Source organism: Pleurodeles waltl, chromosome 4_1 (genome assembly GCF_031143425.1).
Source record: "Pleurodeles waltl isolate 20211129_DDA chromosome 4_1, aPleWal1.hap1.20221129, whole genome shotgun sequence".
NCBI lineage: Eukaryota > Metazoa > Chordata > Amphibia > Caudata > Salamandridae > Pleurodeles > Pleurodeles waltl.
Genome location: NC_090442.1, coordinates 775,761,954 through 775,779,426, shown reverse-complemented (window position 1 = coordinate 775,779,426; position 17,473 = coordinate 775,761,954). Strand labels below are relative to the sequence as shown.

Genomic DNA, 17,473 nt, shown 5'->3' with positions numbered 1-17,473 from the left:
TAAAAGGATAGGCATCATTAGACAATGGATAGCTACAGTCAAAAAATCAAAAGCATCTACCACACTATCGAAATCAAACATAGGTTATAGGAAAGTCATCTTCACCTACTGACTTGTCATTGTCAAACAATACAGCATCGTCATTAGACAGCGAAGAGCCATTATCAAACATTGACCAGCCACCTGCTGGTGATAGAGACCGATCATGTTATTGCTTTTTGTTAAGCACTAAACCAAAAGGTATGCAAGTGCTAATTATGCATGTTTTCTGAGGATATACTGAACTATGTGTAAAAAAGGCTAGCCATACACAGGTTTTAGATGCAACCAAAACAGTAATTTTTGTTTTTACCGAATGTAAAAATGTTGTATGTAAGAACATCATTGTCAGAAATATTGTCTGGCACAAACATAGTCTCCTAAATATCATTTGCAAACATATCAGCTATTGGGTGTAGATTTTCTTAAGACCAATTAGGTAATATTTTTATAAACACAATTTAGGATTCAATATTTTGATTAGACTTTATTCTGGAACCATACCTTTAAAGGCATAGCTCATTTCTGAGCTCAGTGCTATTACTGACACAGGACATAAGATTGTGTTTTGGCGGCAGGCTCACAGTTATTGTTGTGTGAAGATTTATATAGGTGAAATTGAAGACAAATTACTTCTGCAAGAAAGGCTACGCACTTAAAGGTAGGCATTTTGGACTTGAAATAGTTACTTAACATTTAGAAAGGTTTCCATAGTAGAGTGATGATGAGTTCAAATAATTTTGGTTTTATCTTGTTATGTTTGCTGTGTGTTCAAAGATGGTTCAAATGCCATTCTATGTCTTCTGGCAAAATGCTGCATATTAGTTTCACTTGGAGATTGGTGTTTACTTTTCTTCCTCTAACTGAAAGAGTAAAGGATTTTGTTAACTGGCCAATCACTTCACTTTCCTTCCTCTGACTGAAAAGTTAGATGATTTTGTAAATTGACCAATCTGCAATCTTGCTGTGGTGCAGGGAGCTTGAAAATAAAGTTTGTAGGATGTCAGTTCGTTTCTATCTTTTCTATCACACAAATATTTTTTGCCGTTTTGAATAGAAAATGTTTCTGTCTGTAAGGAAAGTGTGCCACTATTCCATCTTCGGTAGTCTTTGCACCAGTTTGCTCCGGAATGTACTATTGGCTATATAACACACCCCTGCCACTCTCCTGCTGAATGAACGTTGCTCGTTCGTTATTCTTCTTCTTTGTGTGACGATTGGATTTTTCACAGTGACTACTGTGATTTGAAAATTGAACAGGTATCCAATTGTTTTAAACTTGGCTATTGTAGGAATAAGCCGCCTATCCAAACTGTACAGTAATGAATAGTATGTCAGTTGCCTATATTTTATCTCTTTTTTTTGCAGTGGGTTCTTCTGTTCCATCACAGCAAGGAGATTAAGCCCCTCCTTCTCTTCATGTAGGGTTCGAATCAGATTAATGAACGACTGAATGTTATCTGTAATGGCCAAATAATGAAGAATACTGACCTTGTAATGTAAAGTATTGAACACAAGTGGAAATGGGCCATTATAAAAGGAACTACTGCATTAGAAAGTGAAGACACTCATTCAGGGACACCAGGCTTGCACATCATTGTTTCAGCTCAGAAAGAAACTAAAGACCTGCCATGTTGCAGATCCTTTCTCCGCATATATCCGAGAAGGAGAAATCCTCCTACCACCTCCACCACTTTACATAGAATTCTTCTGTTAGCTTGGTAGCATACATATATTAGGTTGTCTGTTAAATACCCAACTTATATCGTTACACATACATACATACAGTAGAGAAATATGTGTCTACATGTTAGAAATGGCCCTCTCCACAGGGTCACCACTAAACGTTTTGGCCTCTCTACATGGTCACCTCTAAACATTTTTCCTTCCTCTTCCTACCTTTTCCTGTTTTTTTTTTTGCTTGTTGGCCTTAGAATTCTGTGCACTTTACCATTGCTGACCAGTGCTAAAGTGATTGTGCTTCCTCCCTAAAACATGATTTGATTGGTATATACCTGACTGGCATATTTAATTTATATGTAAGTCACTTGTAGAGCGGGTGTACCATATACTCAGGGCCTATAAATTGAATGCTACCAGTGGGCCCGCAGCACTTATTGTGCCACCTACTTAAGTAGCACTTTAAAACATGTCCCAGGCCTGCCACTGCAGCATGCCTGTAGTGTCCCACTGTCATGTCGGCTTGGCACTTAAACCCTTTGCCAAGACATAAACTCCCCTTTTATTACATATGTCACCCCTAAGGTAGGCCCTAGGTAACCCACAGGGCAGGGTGCTGTGCAATTAAAAGCTAGGAAATACACTTTTTCATTTTGCACGTCCTAGTAGTGAAAAAATCCCAAATTCTTTTATTCACCACCGTGAGGCCTACCCCTCCCATAGGATAACATTGGGGGTTCCTTATAGGATTAAGGTGGTCATAACAACCCTGGCGGACGGTCTTAAAGCGGCGGTGAGACTGCCAACAGGCCGGCGGTAAAAATTTTGCAATTACGACCGTGGCGGAAACCGCCAACAAAGACAGCCACTTTAACACTCCGACCGCCACAGCGGTACACACAAACAGCGCGGCTGTCACTGCCAACAGACAGGCGGAGGACAATGTACCGCCCACACTATTACAACCCACCAATCCGCCACCTTTTCCAGGGCTGATTCACCGTGGATAAAAACACGTCGGAAACAGGATTCTGAAGGGAAACGCTCACCTCTACACACCCCATGAGGAACCAGGACACCATGGACCCGGAACTCCAAATTCTCCCTGCGATAGTCTTCCTGCTCCTCTACCAGGAGCACGAACGCCGGCGGCGAAGACCACGGTGAGTACTGCACCTACGACACAGGGGGGGAGAGAGTGACACACACACATGCAACACGCAACACCCTCACCCTCACCCACTACAACACTTACGCTAATGCATATTGATACATCACAGTTACCCCCCCCAAGCCCCCTGAAAGAATGCAAAGACAACAGAAAATGAGTGTAACCATTGTAATATATTAAAATCAAGTAGGCAAAAATATATATATACACCATGTACAAAATATATACCAAGCATAGTAGTCTAGGTAGTGCTCCAGTTAAGTCCGTGGAACACTGGGCCCTCACGGTATGGGCGAGGCCCACACAAGATCCCCGACCATGACGGAGAGACCACTGCAGGAGCATCAGAGAGCAATAAAACAGGCACCTCAGGGGGAGGGAAAGGGGGAGCACCTCAGCCGGTTGAGTGCACGACGCCAAATCTACGAGAGGGCCACATGCCCACTGTTCCATCCTGGGGAGTGCAAAGCCACAGTCTCTCAAGTCTCTACAGTGGGTGGGTTGCCCACTTTTCCATCCTGGAGAGTGCAAAGCCACAGTCTCTCAAGTCTCTACAGTGGGTGGGTTGCCCACTGTTCCATCCTGGGGAGTGCAAAGCAACAGTCTCTCAAGTCTCTACAGTGGGTGGGTTGCCCACTGTTCAATCCTGGGGAGTGCAAAGCCACAGTCTCTCAAGTCTCTACAGTGGGTGGGTTGCCCACTGTTCAATCCTGGGGAGTGCAAAGCCACAGTCTCTCTAGTCTCTACAGTGGGTGGTTTGGCCACTGACTTATCCTGGGGAGTGCAAAGCCACAGTCTCTCAAGTGGATAACAGTCTCCACTGGTTCTGGAGGGGGCATGGTGCCCAGAGTGCTTCATCCTGCTAAGGACAGAGGTAGTGGATGGATCTCTCCACTGGTTCTGGAGGGGGCATGGTGCCCAGAGTGCTTCATCCTGCTAAGGACAGAGGTAGTCGATGGATCCCTCCACTGGTTCTGGAGGGGGCATGGTGCCCAGAGTGCTCCATCCTGCCCGTGACGGACTCAGTAGCATAAGTGCTCTTGGCGCTCATGGGCCAGCGGTGCTTGAGGCGGCGGTGCCCTGTTCAGCGGTTGTTGAGGCGGCGGTGCCCTGTTCAGCGGTTCTTGAGGCGGCGCTGCCCTGTCCTGCGGTTCTTGAGGCGGCGGTGCCCTGTTCAGCGGTTCTTGAGGCGCCGGTGCTCTGTTCAGCAGTGCATGAGACGGCGGTGCCCTGTTTAGCGGTTCTTGAGGCGGCGGTGCCCTGTTCAGCGGTGCATGAGACGGCGGTGCCCTGTTCAGCGGTTCTTGAGGCTGTGGTGCCCTGTTCAGCGGTTCTTGAGGCGGCGGTGCCCTGTTCAGCAGTGCATGAGACGGCGGTGCCCTGTTCAGCGGTTCTTGAGGCGGTGGTGCCCTGTTCAGTGGTGCATGAGACAGCAGTGCCCTGTTCAGCGGTCCTTGGAGCGGCGGTCTCCATTGCAGTAACTCAGCTGCTTGCGGTCCTTCATGGCCCAACGGGGCTTTTGCTGGCGGTGGCCTCCTGGGCAGCTGGGCTTGTGCCTGCGGTGGCCTCCTGGGAAGCTGGGGTTTTGCTGGCGGTGGCCTCCTGGGCAGCTGGGCTTGTGCTGGCGGTGGCCTCCTGGGCTGCTGGGCTTGTGCTGGCGGTGGCCTCCTGGGCAGCTGGGATTTTTCTGGTGGTGGCCTCCTGGGCAGCTGGGCTTTTGCTGGCGGTGGCCTCCTGGGCAGCTGGGCTTTTGCTGGCGGTGGCCTCCTGGGCAGCTGGGCTTGTGCTGGCGGTGGCCTCCTGGGCAGCTGGCTTGTGCTGGCAGTGGCCTCCTGGGCATCTGGGATGATGGCGGTCTTCTCCGCCGTGCTGCTCTTCCCAGACTTGCTGACTTTCTTGTGCCCCTTCCCCACCTTGGAAGGTGTCGCAGCTGACTCCACACTCCCACCTGTACCCCTGGGAGCGGCTTTGGTGGCTGGAGTCTTCCCCCTCTGCTGCCGGGCACTGGCCAACTTCTGATGCTTCACAGGTGGGGGACTGTCTGTGCTGTGGCTCCGTGTCACAATGGCTGCTCTGGTGGCTGGTGCACTCCAGATTCCAGTGACTACAGGCACCACTGGTCCCAGAGATGTTGTGGCTGAGGTGCTAGTTCGGGACCTAGGAGACAGACGGCGTGGGGGAGGTGTGGGAAAGAGGTCAAGGTTGGACAGGAAAAGTTTTTTTGACACACTGGGACGGGTAGCTGGAGGGGGTTTGGGAGTGGAGGAAGAGGTTGTGGTTGTAGGAGGTGTTCGTTTGCTGACTTTGGGTGAAGGTGCATGCGCTGGAGGCTGTTGTGAGGTGGATGGCTGTTGGGTGGGTGTGTGCCTGCGTTTGTGTATCTTGGGAGGGGGCGTCACAGACACACTGGGAGTGGACACAGGGGACATGTGAATGGTAGTGGGGGTGGTGACTGCACGTGAGCGGGGTGTGGTGGTGGGTGTGCTGGTGATGGTAGTAGTGGCTGTAGAGGTAGTGCATGCAGGTGTGAGTGTAGACGAGACAGGGAGGGAGGAGGGAGACGAGGAGGAGGGGGACACAGTGGTGGCAGTGGATGCTGGTGTTTCTGCATGTGTGTGATGCTTGCATGAGTGCCTGTGGGATGTGTGGTGCTTACTTTTGCCTGAGCTTCCCTTGTGTGTTGACGTGTGTGCATGCTGGTCTGTAGGTGTGCTTGGGATAGGCTGAGGTACAGGGGATTGGGCCTGGGTGGAGGAAGTTGGAGGGGGGAGGCTAGACACAGGGACAATGGCTGCATCAGTGCTGAGGCCGGAGTATGAAAAGCTTGCTGAAGGGCCGCCTGACCAGAATGAATGCCCTCCAGGAATGCATTGGTTTGTTGCAACTGCCTTTCTACACCCTGGATGGCATTCAAAATGGTAGACTGCCCAACAGTGAGGGACCTGAGGAGGTCAATGGCCTCCTCAATGAGGGCAGCAGGGGTGACTGGGGCAGGGGCTGAGGTGCCTGGGGCGAAGGTGATGCCCACCCTCCCGGGTGAGGGGGCACGGGGCAAAGTCTGAGGGGCTGCTGGGAGGGCGGTGCTGGTAGAGGGGGTGGGGGCTGTACCTGTAGGTGGGGGGGCACAGATGTTGCCGCCACCACAAGGGAGCTCCCATCAAAGGACGAGTCCGTGTCACTGGTCTCAGCTCCTGTCCCCGCCGTGGAGCTCCCCTCGCCTTCCGTCCCACTGGTGAACTCCGATTCCGTACTGTGGCCCTCCATGGCCATGTGGGATGCAGCCCCCTCGTGCTCCGGTGCCACTGCTCCTCCGCCTGATGATGCTAATGCACACAAGAACAGGGAGACCACAAAAAGGGGGACAACGACAGAAGAAAGACATGTTGAGTGCATGCATTACCGCTACCGTTGGCAGACACAACAGACACAGAAGCCCTCTACACTATGCGGCGCTCTTGTGCTCCACTGTTCAGTTCCTGGGAAATGGTCTACTAGGCTATGGACGACATCTGCACACATGGATGACACAGGGGCATGACTAGGTGTAGTTGGCACTCTACAGAGGTGCGGTGGGGTGCCACATGGCCTGCCTTACGGAGGGACCTTGCCTACGGAACCCGCCCTGGCCTAGGGGAACCCACAGCCCACCTTCCCCACCCAGACACCTCCACTGCGCGCTAAATCAGCAGAATGCGAGTGTACTCACCCCCTTGTTGCTGTTATGATGTCCTCAAGCGCCCATCCAACTCCGGGTACACCACCGCCAGGATCCTGAACATCAGGGGGGTCATGGTGCGACGGGCACCCCTCCCACATTGGGAGGCCATCCCCAGCTGAGCCTCTGCCGTCTTCTTGCTCCAGCGGCGTATGTCCTCCCATCTTTTATGGCAGTGGGTGCTCCGTCTGTGGTAGATCCCCAGGGTCCGGACGTCCTTGGCGATGGCACGCCAAATATATTTTTTCTGGTGGGTGCTGACCTACATGATTTGTACAGGGGGAAGAGAAAGTTATTACCAACTGCACCGTCAAAGTGATTGGCCCCCATCCCTACCCTTGCCATGTGGCACATGCACTCACCATCGTTTCATGCACGCCGCACTCTCCCCCCTTCCTTCTTACATCCGCCCCTCTCCAAACAGGCATAGCCCATACAGCATGCTCCCAGTGTACTTACCTGTTTGTCTGGAGGACCGTAGAGTAGCGTGTACTGGGGGAGGACCCCATCCACGAGTTTCTCCAACTCCTCCGATGTGAAGGCAGGGGCCTTTTCCCCAGACACTCGAGCCATTGTCTCTTCCAGACCGAGCTCACAGCAGCACTTGCAGTGTAGGTCCTCTCCTGTCGAAGATCAGGTATCGAGTGATTGAACAGATAGAAAATGGGGGTCACGTACCTTCACCGCCAGCGTACATCGTCATTGGCTCCTGGGACCCATAGGGTCCAATGTTAACCAATGCAGCATTGCACTGCGGTCTTCAACCGCCTACCGCATTGGTGTACAACGCCAGCGCAGTTACCTCACATCCCATTGTCCCACTTTACAGGTCAGGCAGCCGCCATTTCAGGGGCCCACATGCCTACAATTTAAACTGCGTCACACATACCTAGGCCTAGACTCAACACACATACAGGCCACTTTTTAGATTATGAATGGTGTTCTGTGTATGCTGTGGGTACGTACCTCTGAGTTGCTTGACTCTGCGCTCGCTGTTGTCCTTCATAGGCACCGTCCGCTGGGACATGTGAGGAGATGGCGGCATTCTCCGGTGTACTGACCGTTGGTGGACCTGTCGACAATGGAGGAAAGACATGTGATAATCACATACAGGCTTGCCCGTGCCACAATCCAGGAACTGTGTACCCAGTTGGAGCCAGACCTGATGTCAGCTATCCGCCATCCCACAGGAATCCCCCCTCAAGTGCAGGTGCTGTCAGTGCTCCCTTTCCTTTCAAGTGGGCCATTTCAAACAACAGTGGCCATAGCATCAGGGATGTCCCAGCCTATGTTTTCGAACGTGTTGTCCAGAGTGTTGTCTGCCCTGCTGAAACACATGCGGAGCTACATCGTTTTCCCTCAGGTGGAGGATTTGCCTACAGTGAAAGGTGATTTCTAAGCCCTGGGACATATCCCCAACATCATAGGTGCCATTGATGGGACACATGTGGCTTTGGTCCCCCCCCACAGGAGTGAACAGGTGTGGAGAAATCGGAAGAGTTATAATTCGATGAATGTACAGATGGTGTGTTTGGCAGACCAGTACATCCCATGTGAATGCCATGTTCCCTGGCTCAGTGCATGACGCCTACATCCTGTGGAATAGCAGCATCCCTTATGTGATTGGTCAACTCCAGAGGCACCGTGTGTGGCTATTAGGTGAGCACCTGGAAGCAAGTCAGTGGGAATGGTTGTCTGGATCTGGGGACATCCCTCCAGGTTAGTGTGTGTCTAACAGTTGTCCCTCGCCATTTGCAGGTGACTCTGGTTACCCCAACCTTTCATGGCTACTGAACCCAGTGAGGAATCCCAGGAGAAGGGCAGAGGAACGCTACAATGAGGCCCATGGGCGAATTAGGAGGGTGATCGAGCGGACCTTCGGCCTCCTGTAGGCCAGGTTCAGGTGCCTACATATGACAGGTGGATCCCTATTCTCCTCACCACAGAAGGTGTGCCAGATCATCGTGGCCTGCTATATGCTTCACAACTTGGCTTTGCGACGACAGGTGCCTTTTCTATAGGAGGATGGTCCAGATGGTGGAGTTGTGGCAGCTGCGGAGCCTGTAGACAGTGAAGACGAGGAAGCAGAGGAAGAAGACATGGACAACAGGGACTCAGTGATCCAGCAATATTTCCAGTGACATACAGGTAAGAATACAGACCTGCCTACTACATGTACTTAAACACTACTGCCTCTCTACTGTTTGTTGTTTTCACCCAGTGTATGGTCACTGAGTTCTCACTTGCCCTTACGATTTAACATATGTGGGTCCCACTGTGTGACATCTGCTTTGATTCCTCAGTGACTAGAGCTGTGTGGCATAGGTATGTTGACATTACCAATGAAAAAGCTTTTTGCCACAGTTATTGCTAATACAGTATTCCGAAATCACAGACAGACTCCAGATTGTTTTGTGCTTTAAGGGTGTTTATTGAAGTGCTCAATATTGGAGGGGGTTGTAAAATGGTGAGGGGTGATGGCAGAGGAATGTCCATGGCAGAGTCCAGTCTATTAGTCTCACAGGTGCATTGCACATATGGGCATAGGAAGTGGAGCTGGGGCAGTTTAAGGATGGACAGGGTGACAAAGTGGGACAGTAGGATGACAATCAGGGTGGTCTCATTTCTTGGCATCATTCTCTGTCTTTGTCCTGGATCTCATGGACCGTTTGCGAGGTGGTTCTCCCTCTGCAGGGGGTGGGGAGCTGGTGTGGTGGTCCTGTGGCGGGGCGTCCTGTCCACTAGCGCCGGCAGAGGTGGTGGGCAGTTCATCGTCCAAGCTAGTGTCAGGGGCCCCTTGTAGTGCCACAGTGTCCCTCCTGGTGTTGAGTACTTCCTTCAGCACCCCTACGATGGTGCCCAGGGTGGAATTGATGGTTCTGAGTTCCTCCCTGAAACCCATATACTGTTGCTCCTGCAGGCACTGGGTCTCCTGAAACTTGGCCAGTACTGTTGCCATCATCTCCTGGGAGTGGTGGTAGGCTCCCATGATGGAGGAGAGGGCCTCCTGGAGAGTGGATTCCCTGGGCCTGTCTGCCCCCTGTCGCACAGCAGCCCTTCCAGTTCCCCAGTGTTCCTGGGCCTCCGTCCCCTGGACCGTGTGCCCACTACCACTGCCCCTAGGTCCCTGTTGTTGTTGGGGTGGTGGGTTAGCCTGGGTTCCCTGTAGTGGTGGACACACAGCTGATTGACGTGTCCTGGGGACGGAGGTATGGGCCCGCTGGGTGGGTGCGGTGCTGGTGTTTCCAGAGGGGGGAAGGTCTGTGGTAGCCTGTGACTGTGTGAGGGGAACCGACTGTCCCGAGGTCCCCGATGGGCCGGGCTGGTCATCTAGATCGAGTTGGACAGAGGTGCAGTCATCACTGTGGGCCTCTTCTGTTGGTGGTGTGGACATGTGTGGACCCTCCTGTCCAGTGACGTTGGGTAGGGGTCCTGCAGGGGTATAAAAGGATGGTTATTACATCTGTGTGTGTCATGGTGTGGAATGGGTGGGTGACCGTGTACCCCAGTGCTTGCATTCCTGTGTGGGACCTTGTGTGATGGTGGTATAGGGGGGTGTATGGCTATGTGCAGTGGGCATGCTTTAGTGATGGGTGTCCATGCTTTGTTGTTGCATGCAGGGCTTGGTGTTGGGATGGGTGGGTTGTGATGTTGGGACATTTGTGAGGAGTTGGGGTGATGGGGGTGAGGGTGAGGGTGGGGGTACGTGCTGGCATGCAGGTAGGGTGGGGGATGTAATAGTTAAGATTTGACTTACCAGAGTCCATTCCTCCTGCTACTCCTGCGAGGCCCTCAGGATGCAGAATTGCCAAGACCTGCTCCTCCCATGTTGTTAGTTGTGGGGGAGGAGGTGGGGGTCCGCCGCCAGTCCGCTGAACCGACAGGTGGTGTCTTGAGACCATGGAACGCATCTTCCCCCGTAGGTCGTTCCACCTCTTCCTGATGTCCTCCCGATTTCTTGGGTGCTGTCCCACTACGTTGACCCTGTCCACTATTCTTCGCCATAGCTCCATCTTCCTTGCAATTGAGGTGTGCTGCACCTGTGATCCGAATAGCTGTGGCTCTACCGGGACGATTTCCTCCACCATGACCCTGAGCTCCTCCTCCGAGAACCTGGGGTGTCTTTGCTGTGCCATGGGGTGGTGTAGGTGATGTGTGGGGTGGTGTGTAGGGTGATAAGTGTGATGATATTTAGTGGTGTGTAGTGTGCGGTGCGTGGTAGTTATGTGGGTGATGGTGTTGTGTGTCTGTGGATGCTAGTGTTGTTGATGGTGGTGTCTCTCTCTGGCCTTCGTTTGTGATTTGTTGTCGTAAGGGTTTGTGGGTGATGTGAGTGTGTGTTTTATATTGTATGGGGCGTGTGAGAGTGGTGTGTTTATGTGTATCAGGTGTGTGTATTTTGATTTGGCCAATGTGGCTGTGTTTTGTAAATGTGTATGTATTTTGAGCGTGGCGGTGTGTACCGCCAATGGAATACCGCGGTTGAAAGACTGCCGCATGGCATGGCGGTGGAGGTTTTGTTTTTGCCAGTTTATCACTGACATTTGGTGTGGCGGACTTGTGTGGGTGTCTGAATTTTGGCAGATTCCGAGCTGTGGGTCATAATAGCTGTGGCGGAATTCTGCGGCTGCGGTGGTGTGTTGGTGGTCTTCTGCACGGCGGTAAGCGGCTTTTACCGCCAATGTTGTAATGACCGCCTTAATGATTTGTAACTCCTAAACCAGAGATGGGAGATTTGTATCTATGAACTTGTAATAAACCCTCTTTAAAGGTAACATCAGATTTATCGTTACAAGTTTGAAAATGCCACTTTTAGAATGTTGGCCTTTTCCTTCCCTTAGCACTCTGTGCCTGCAGCCTGCCTTTGGTCACATGATTGGGTGCAACTGACAGTTGAGACTTTGTGAATTCACCCTGCACAGTCACACAAGAGTGGGATTAGTAAAGCCTGAATAGTCCATTAACTGACTTGACGGGGGCAGAGCTAAGCACAGCCCCACTTGCAACTGAATAGGCAGGGCTCTGCCACCATACAAAAGGCTTAACAACCCTGTATTGTCAGTGCAGCCATCTAGGAGCCAGTGCAGGAAAGGCAGGAAACTCCTGGAATGTCAAAAGACCCTTCCGGAAACTTCTCCCAACTTCTAGTAGCATGGCACCAGGGTATAAAAATAGGGTTCTAAGACCCACTCTTCAGTTCACTACTGGACCTGCTGGAGGGACTCTGAGAGGTCTGCCTGCTGCTGTGACCTGCTGTGCTCGCAGACAGCTCCTGTACCTGGAATGACTGCTTTACTGCCTGGAGCCTGCCTTGAACCTTCAGAAGCCAGCCCTGCTGCGGAGGCCTGCATCTTCGCCTGCAACGTGGACCTTAGAAGTGACCCCAAGGGCTAGTTCAGCTGGCCTCCTGTTCAGAGCCAGAGGGACACAACAGGCTCCTACTGTCTTGAACCTGCACCTGGACCCATCCTGAGTGAGTCTTGAACCCTCAAGAGGTTTCGTTGTGGTTCTAAATGTGCCCAGGTGGCCATTTTCCAAAACTGAGGACTTGCTATTTTGAAGCTTAAACATTAAAAAATCATAACACTGGTTCTACTGATTGGATTTTGATAGTTTTGGTGTCAAAGAATGTATTCAACTTTACTCTAATTTTCTAAATTGGTTTGGGATTTTTATTGTGGTGTGTCACTGTATTGCTCTTTATGTACTGCATAAATAGTTAACACGTTGCCTCTAAATTTAGCCTCACTGCTTTTTGTGCCAAGCTACCCAGTGTTAAGCACATGTTAATTTAGTGTCTTTTTTTAGGTCCACCCTGCAAGGGATTGTGGCTGTTGTTTGACCAAGGCACGCACCTCAGTCAACCAACCTCTCGATTTCTCACACTGATGTTCAGCGGTGTGGATCAGCACTTGTGTTTGTGCAGTACCAGACAGCGATTTGTGTTACACAAAAATCCCAGATTAGTAATTTGACTTCCGAATTGACCTATTTTTGAATTCTCCTTTTTTCTCTCAATTGATCATTTTTCTAAATTTGTCTCCTGCTTCACCTGCATCAACTTGGGACTCTTTTTTAAGTTGTTGCATCTGTGAGACCTTGACAGAATGTCCATGGATTTCAACTGCCTGGTATCCTACACTAGGGAGGGGTTTACGAGGTTCTGCAAGGACAGCAGGCTGCCTGTAAAGAGAGGATCCACTAATCTGGACCTAAGGCTGGCTTTATATGCATTTGACTTCAAACTCTGGGGTGGCGCAACAAAAGAGGACACCTATGAGAACTCTGAGGAGCAGGAGGACCCCTTTGGTATTCTAAAGAATCAAAAGTCCTGGAATCCCCTGGATGGTTCACAGGACCAACAGGGCAGTGGCCCTCAGGATGAGGCAAAGCAGGAAGAAAATGACTTTGCTGAGGATCCAGAGAAGAGATGGGAGCCCACAGAGAGGGAGCCCCTTGCTAGATCCACAGCTGAAAGCAGTGTCTCCTCCAGAGCACTGTCTCATGAGGAGTTAAATGACTAACAGGCTGAGAGGGACCTGAGGCTGCAGCTGGCCCAACTGGCTGTAGAGGAGAGAGGAGCTGAGTCTGACAAAGCATTAGCAGAGGACAAAAAGACAGAAGCTGAGAGAGCCTTGGAGGAAAAGATGCTGGCCATGAGAAGAGGATGGCCCATGAGTTCAGTTTCAAGGAGCTGGATTTGAAGGCCAAACAGCTGACAGAGTCCAGCAGAAATGGTGGCAGCAAATAAGCAGTGCTCAATGGCGATGTGAGGGGCAAAACACCCAGGGACATGGTGTCTGACTTTAGGAAGGAGGATGAGATAGACACGTGGTTTGAGGTCACTGTAGAAGCACACAGGATCCCTGAGGAGTATTGGGGAGCTGTCCTAAGGAGGCATATACCTTGTGATGTAAGAAAGCACTACTGGCAAGGGGGACAGGCGGAGGTATCCCACCATGAAGAAGACCCTTGTCAAGAGATTTAGCATCACCCCAGAAGAGTACACGTTGAGATTCAGGGGCGGTAGGAAACCATCTCACCAGTCTTGGGGGTGTTTTGGGGATTACTTTTGCAAGGCACTGGATGGTTGGGTGAATGTTAGTATGGTAAACACTTCTGATGGGCGGTACAATTTGATTGCTAGAGAGCACATGTTCAGTCATTGTTTTCCAGAGCTCCGGCAACTCCTGGTGGATTGTGAGTTTGCTGACCCCAGGGAGCTTTGAAAGGAGGAAGACCTCTGGGCAAGTACCAGAGTGCCTGGAAAGGTGTTGGGGAGTGATCCAAAGGAGGGTGACTCAGGTTCCCTCCTTCAGAGTAAACAGGAGGTACTCAGGGACACAGAACGATCCCAGTGTAGTGTGGGGTGAAACGGGTCCCATGCTCCTTCCAGAGTTAGGAGGGGAGGTTATGGTGAGCAGAGAACCAGGATGCCCTATTTCCAACCCCAGTGCTTGGGCTGCTCCCAGAGGGAGGGGAAGCAGAAGGGACCTGGTCTGTACCAAGAGGATATCCACTGATGGAACTTCCACAGTGTCAGGAGAACTGGTTGGGGCACCTGCCAAAGGCACCCTGCTTGTTCAGTTTTCTGGGGGGGTACCTCTCCACAACTGAGGGTACAGAGGCCCAGATGGGGGGGTTGAGGGGAGAAAGAACTCAATCTTGACTCCTGTTCAGTCTCAGGATAAAACCCCTGGGCTGGGTGACCAGTCTCAGGTTACCACAGCTGAACTGGTGGGAGAGAGTGAAGGAAGGATGCCTAACACTTGGGGCAACTGCCCCCCACTCTGAGAAACCTCAGAGATCAGAGACCCCGGGGAGGACTGAGACCTGGCTTTTGACACTGACAGCTGTCAGTGGCCTCTGTTGGTTGTTGTCCTTATGGACAGTGTTTTCCTTTGGTGGGGGACAACAGTCTGACCCAAAGGGTGGAATAGGCCACATCACTTTGTTGGCCATGGTGGTAGTGTCTGACTACTGGGATGGCTCTGTGAGCAAATTAAGGTTAGGTGCTGCACAGATGGGGTCTCCAAGTGTGGAGAAGGGTTACCCATGAGTCAGTTCAGTGGCTCAGGAGAGTGTAGACAGAGGGGTCCAACTGCATCCAGAGAGGTGTAGAACTGACAAGTGCCCCTGCAGTAGAGGGTCATTGTCCATGTTCTATCGCGAAGCACGGAAGTTCATCAAGGCATTGATTAGTCTACCCTGGCTTTACGCTGGAGGGGGTCATGTTGGAAATGGCCCTCTCTACAGAGTAACCCCCAAACATTTAGCCTTCCTCCCCCTACCTTTTGCTGTATTTTTGCTTGTTGACCTTAGGAGTCTGTGCACTTTACCACTGCTAAAGTGCTTGTGCTCTCTCCCTAGAACATGATTTGATTGACATATACCTTAGTGGATATCTAATTTACATGTATGTCTCTTCTAGGGTGGTATACCATATACCCAGGGCCTGTAAATTGAATGCTACTAATATGCCTGTAGCACTTACTGTGCCACCCACTGACGTAGCACTTTAAAATATGTCCCAGGCCTACCATGGCAGCCTGATGACAGTGTTCCACTGCCATAGTGACTTGGAATTTAAAACCCTTTGCCAAGCCTTAAGCTCCCCTTTTATTACACATAAGTCACCCTATGGTAGGCCCTAGGTAGCTCATAAGGCAAGGTACTGTGTAATTAAAAGGTAGGACATGTCGTTTTTAATTTTACATGTCATAGTAGTGCAAAAATTTCCAAATTCTTTTTTTCACTACTCTGAGGTCTATCCCTCCCATAGGATAACATTAGGGATTCCTTATTAGATTTAATGAGTTGTAATTCCTAAACCAGAGGTGGTCGATACCTCATGTTTGGTATCTATGAATGTTTAATGATAAACCCTCTTTAATGCTAAAGTGGATTTATCATTGCAAGTTTGAAAATGCCACTTTTAGAAAGTTTGTATTTTCCCAGACTCAGCCCTCTGTGCCTGCAGCCTGCCTTTGGTCACATGATTAGGTGTAACTGACAGGTGAGATTTTGTGAATTCAACCAAGACAGTCACACAATAGTTGGACTAGCAGAGCCTGCACAGGTCATCAACTGACTTGATGGAGGGGTGAAGCTAAGCAGAGCCCCACTTGCACCTGAATAGGCTGGACTCTGCCACCACACAACACGCTTACCAACCTTGTATTGTTGTCAGTGCAACTAGTTAGGAGCAGGGGAAGCAGGAACTTCAAAGAAGCCTTCTGGAAATGTCTCCCACCTTTTTGGATTAGGGCACCAGGGTATGCAAATAGGGCTACTTTAGCAACACAAAAGAATAATGGACGGAGTGTTGGAACTTTTCAAACACTCACCCCCCAGTCACAGATCTCGGTTTGAACCATCGTTCTTTTGCTCGCCATGCCACCCCAGTTTGGACACAACCATATCAAATCAGTCTTGAACCTGTTCCCCATGGGAACAGTCCAGCCCGAACTGCCAGGCAAGGTCCTCCCTGGACCAGAAACAAGCATCCTAGGATGGGTTTCAGGGTATCACCCTTCATCACTCAGACTAGCTTGAATCTAGTGGCACAGTGAGCACCGCACACATGTCTGGGCATACCCTTCCCACTTAGGGCAATTTTAGCAACACACAAGGATGATGGATGGGGTGCTGAAACGTTTCAATCACTCACTTACAATCACAAATCTGGGTTTAATCGATCGCTGTATGTGTAAAATACATCTTTATATGTTGTCAGACTCTTCTTTTAAATGGCTTAAGCATGAAACTCAAACACCCTATCACAGTGCAAAATACGGATTTTTCCCAAACAACAGTAATTCAATACAAACCAATGCTAAATTCACCAATTGGGAATTAGGCAGCCTGGGGGGCGGTTTCTTTGATTTGTTTAGCTCAATAGTCACCGGCTGTATCTGAACTGACTAAAACTAGATTCAAAAGCAAGCTGAGGAGGTATGCCTGCTCAAATATTCACTCATTTGTTATTTAAACCAAACACTACACAAACATTATCACTCAAACTAGTTAAATGTCATCAGTTGATCAAGTTGTAACATGTGAGGATAACTCATCCCCTGCACATAATTGCTGAGCATACATCTCCAAATCTGAAGTGATTCAGTCACTGCTTCTGGTAACCTTTTATTTACTATTTAGTTCACCAATAAAATAGTTGCTTATCTCTTAGCTCTAACTTGGTCAGTTGTAGGTTTCACAAAAAATCAGTTTATTTTAGTTCTTCTCAGAGACTTTGCATGTTTTGGAGGGCCTCTACTATTTGCCCTAATCAGGAAACCCTCCAACAACCGCACCAGCACTAAGGCCATCTGGTACACCGCCGACCTTCAGGCCTCCAAGCGGGAGTGCCGAAAAATCGAGAAGAAGTGGTGCCACAAACAAACAGAGAGCAACCACACCGCTCTAAAGACAGCCATCCACAAGCACCACCAGCTAATCCGGACCACCAAGAGATCCTTCTACAAAGATTGCATCGACAACAACGTGCATGACAGCAAAGAGCTCTTCAACATCTTCAAGGAACTCGCCAATCCCAGCTCCTGCTCCATCCACCCCCCTCCCTCGCAAGACCTCTGTGATGCCTTCTCCACCTTCTTCCACTGCAAGATCATGGACATCCACGACACCTTTAACACCTCGACCCCACGACCACCACGGCCACCACAAACCCCAATGCACCCAGCCACACCAACCTCCTGCTCTCCTGGACCCACATCAATGATGAGGACACCATCAAAACAATCAGCACCATCCACTCTGAATCACCCTCCGACCCCTGCCCCCACCATGTCTTCAACAAAGCCAACCCCATCATCGCCCCCAAACTCCGTATGATTGTCAACAGTTCC

At 50.4% G+C, this 17,473-nt stretch overlaps 1 long non-coding RNA gene across 1 annotated transcript in view; it reads left to right on the top strand.

Moving 5' to 3' along the window:
- The window catches only part of LOC138288579 (uncharacterized), a 399,712-nt gene that overhangs the window by 246,916 nt on the left and 135,323 nt on the right, over window positions 1-17,473 (top strand). The window lies entirely within an intron of this gene.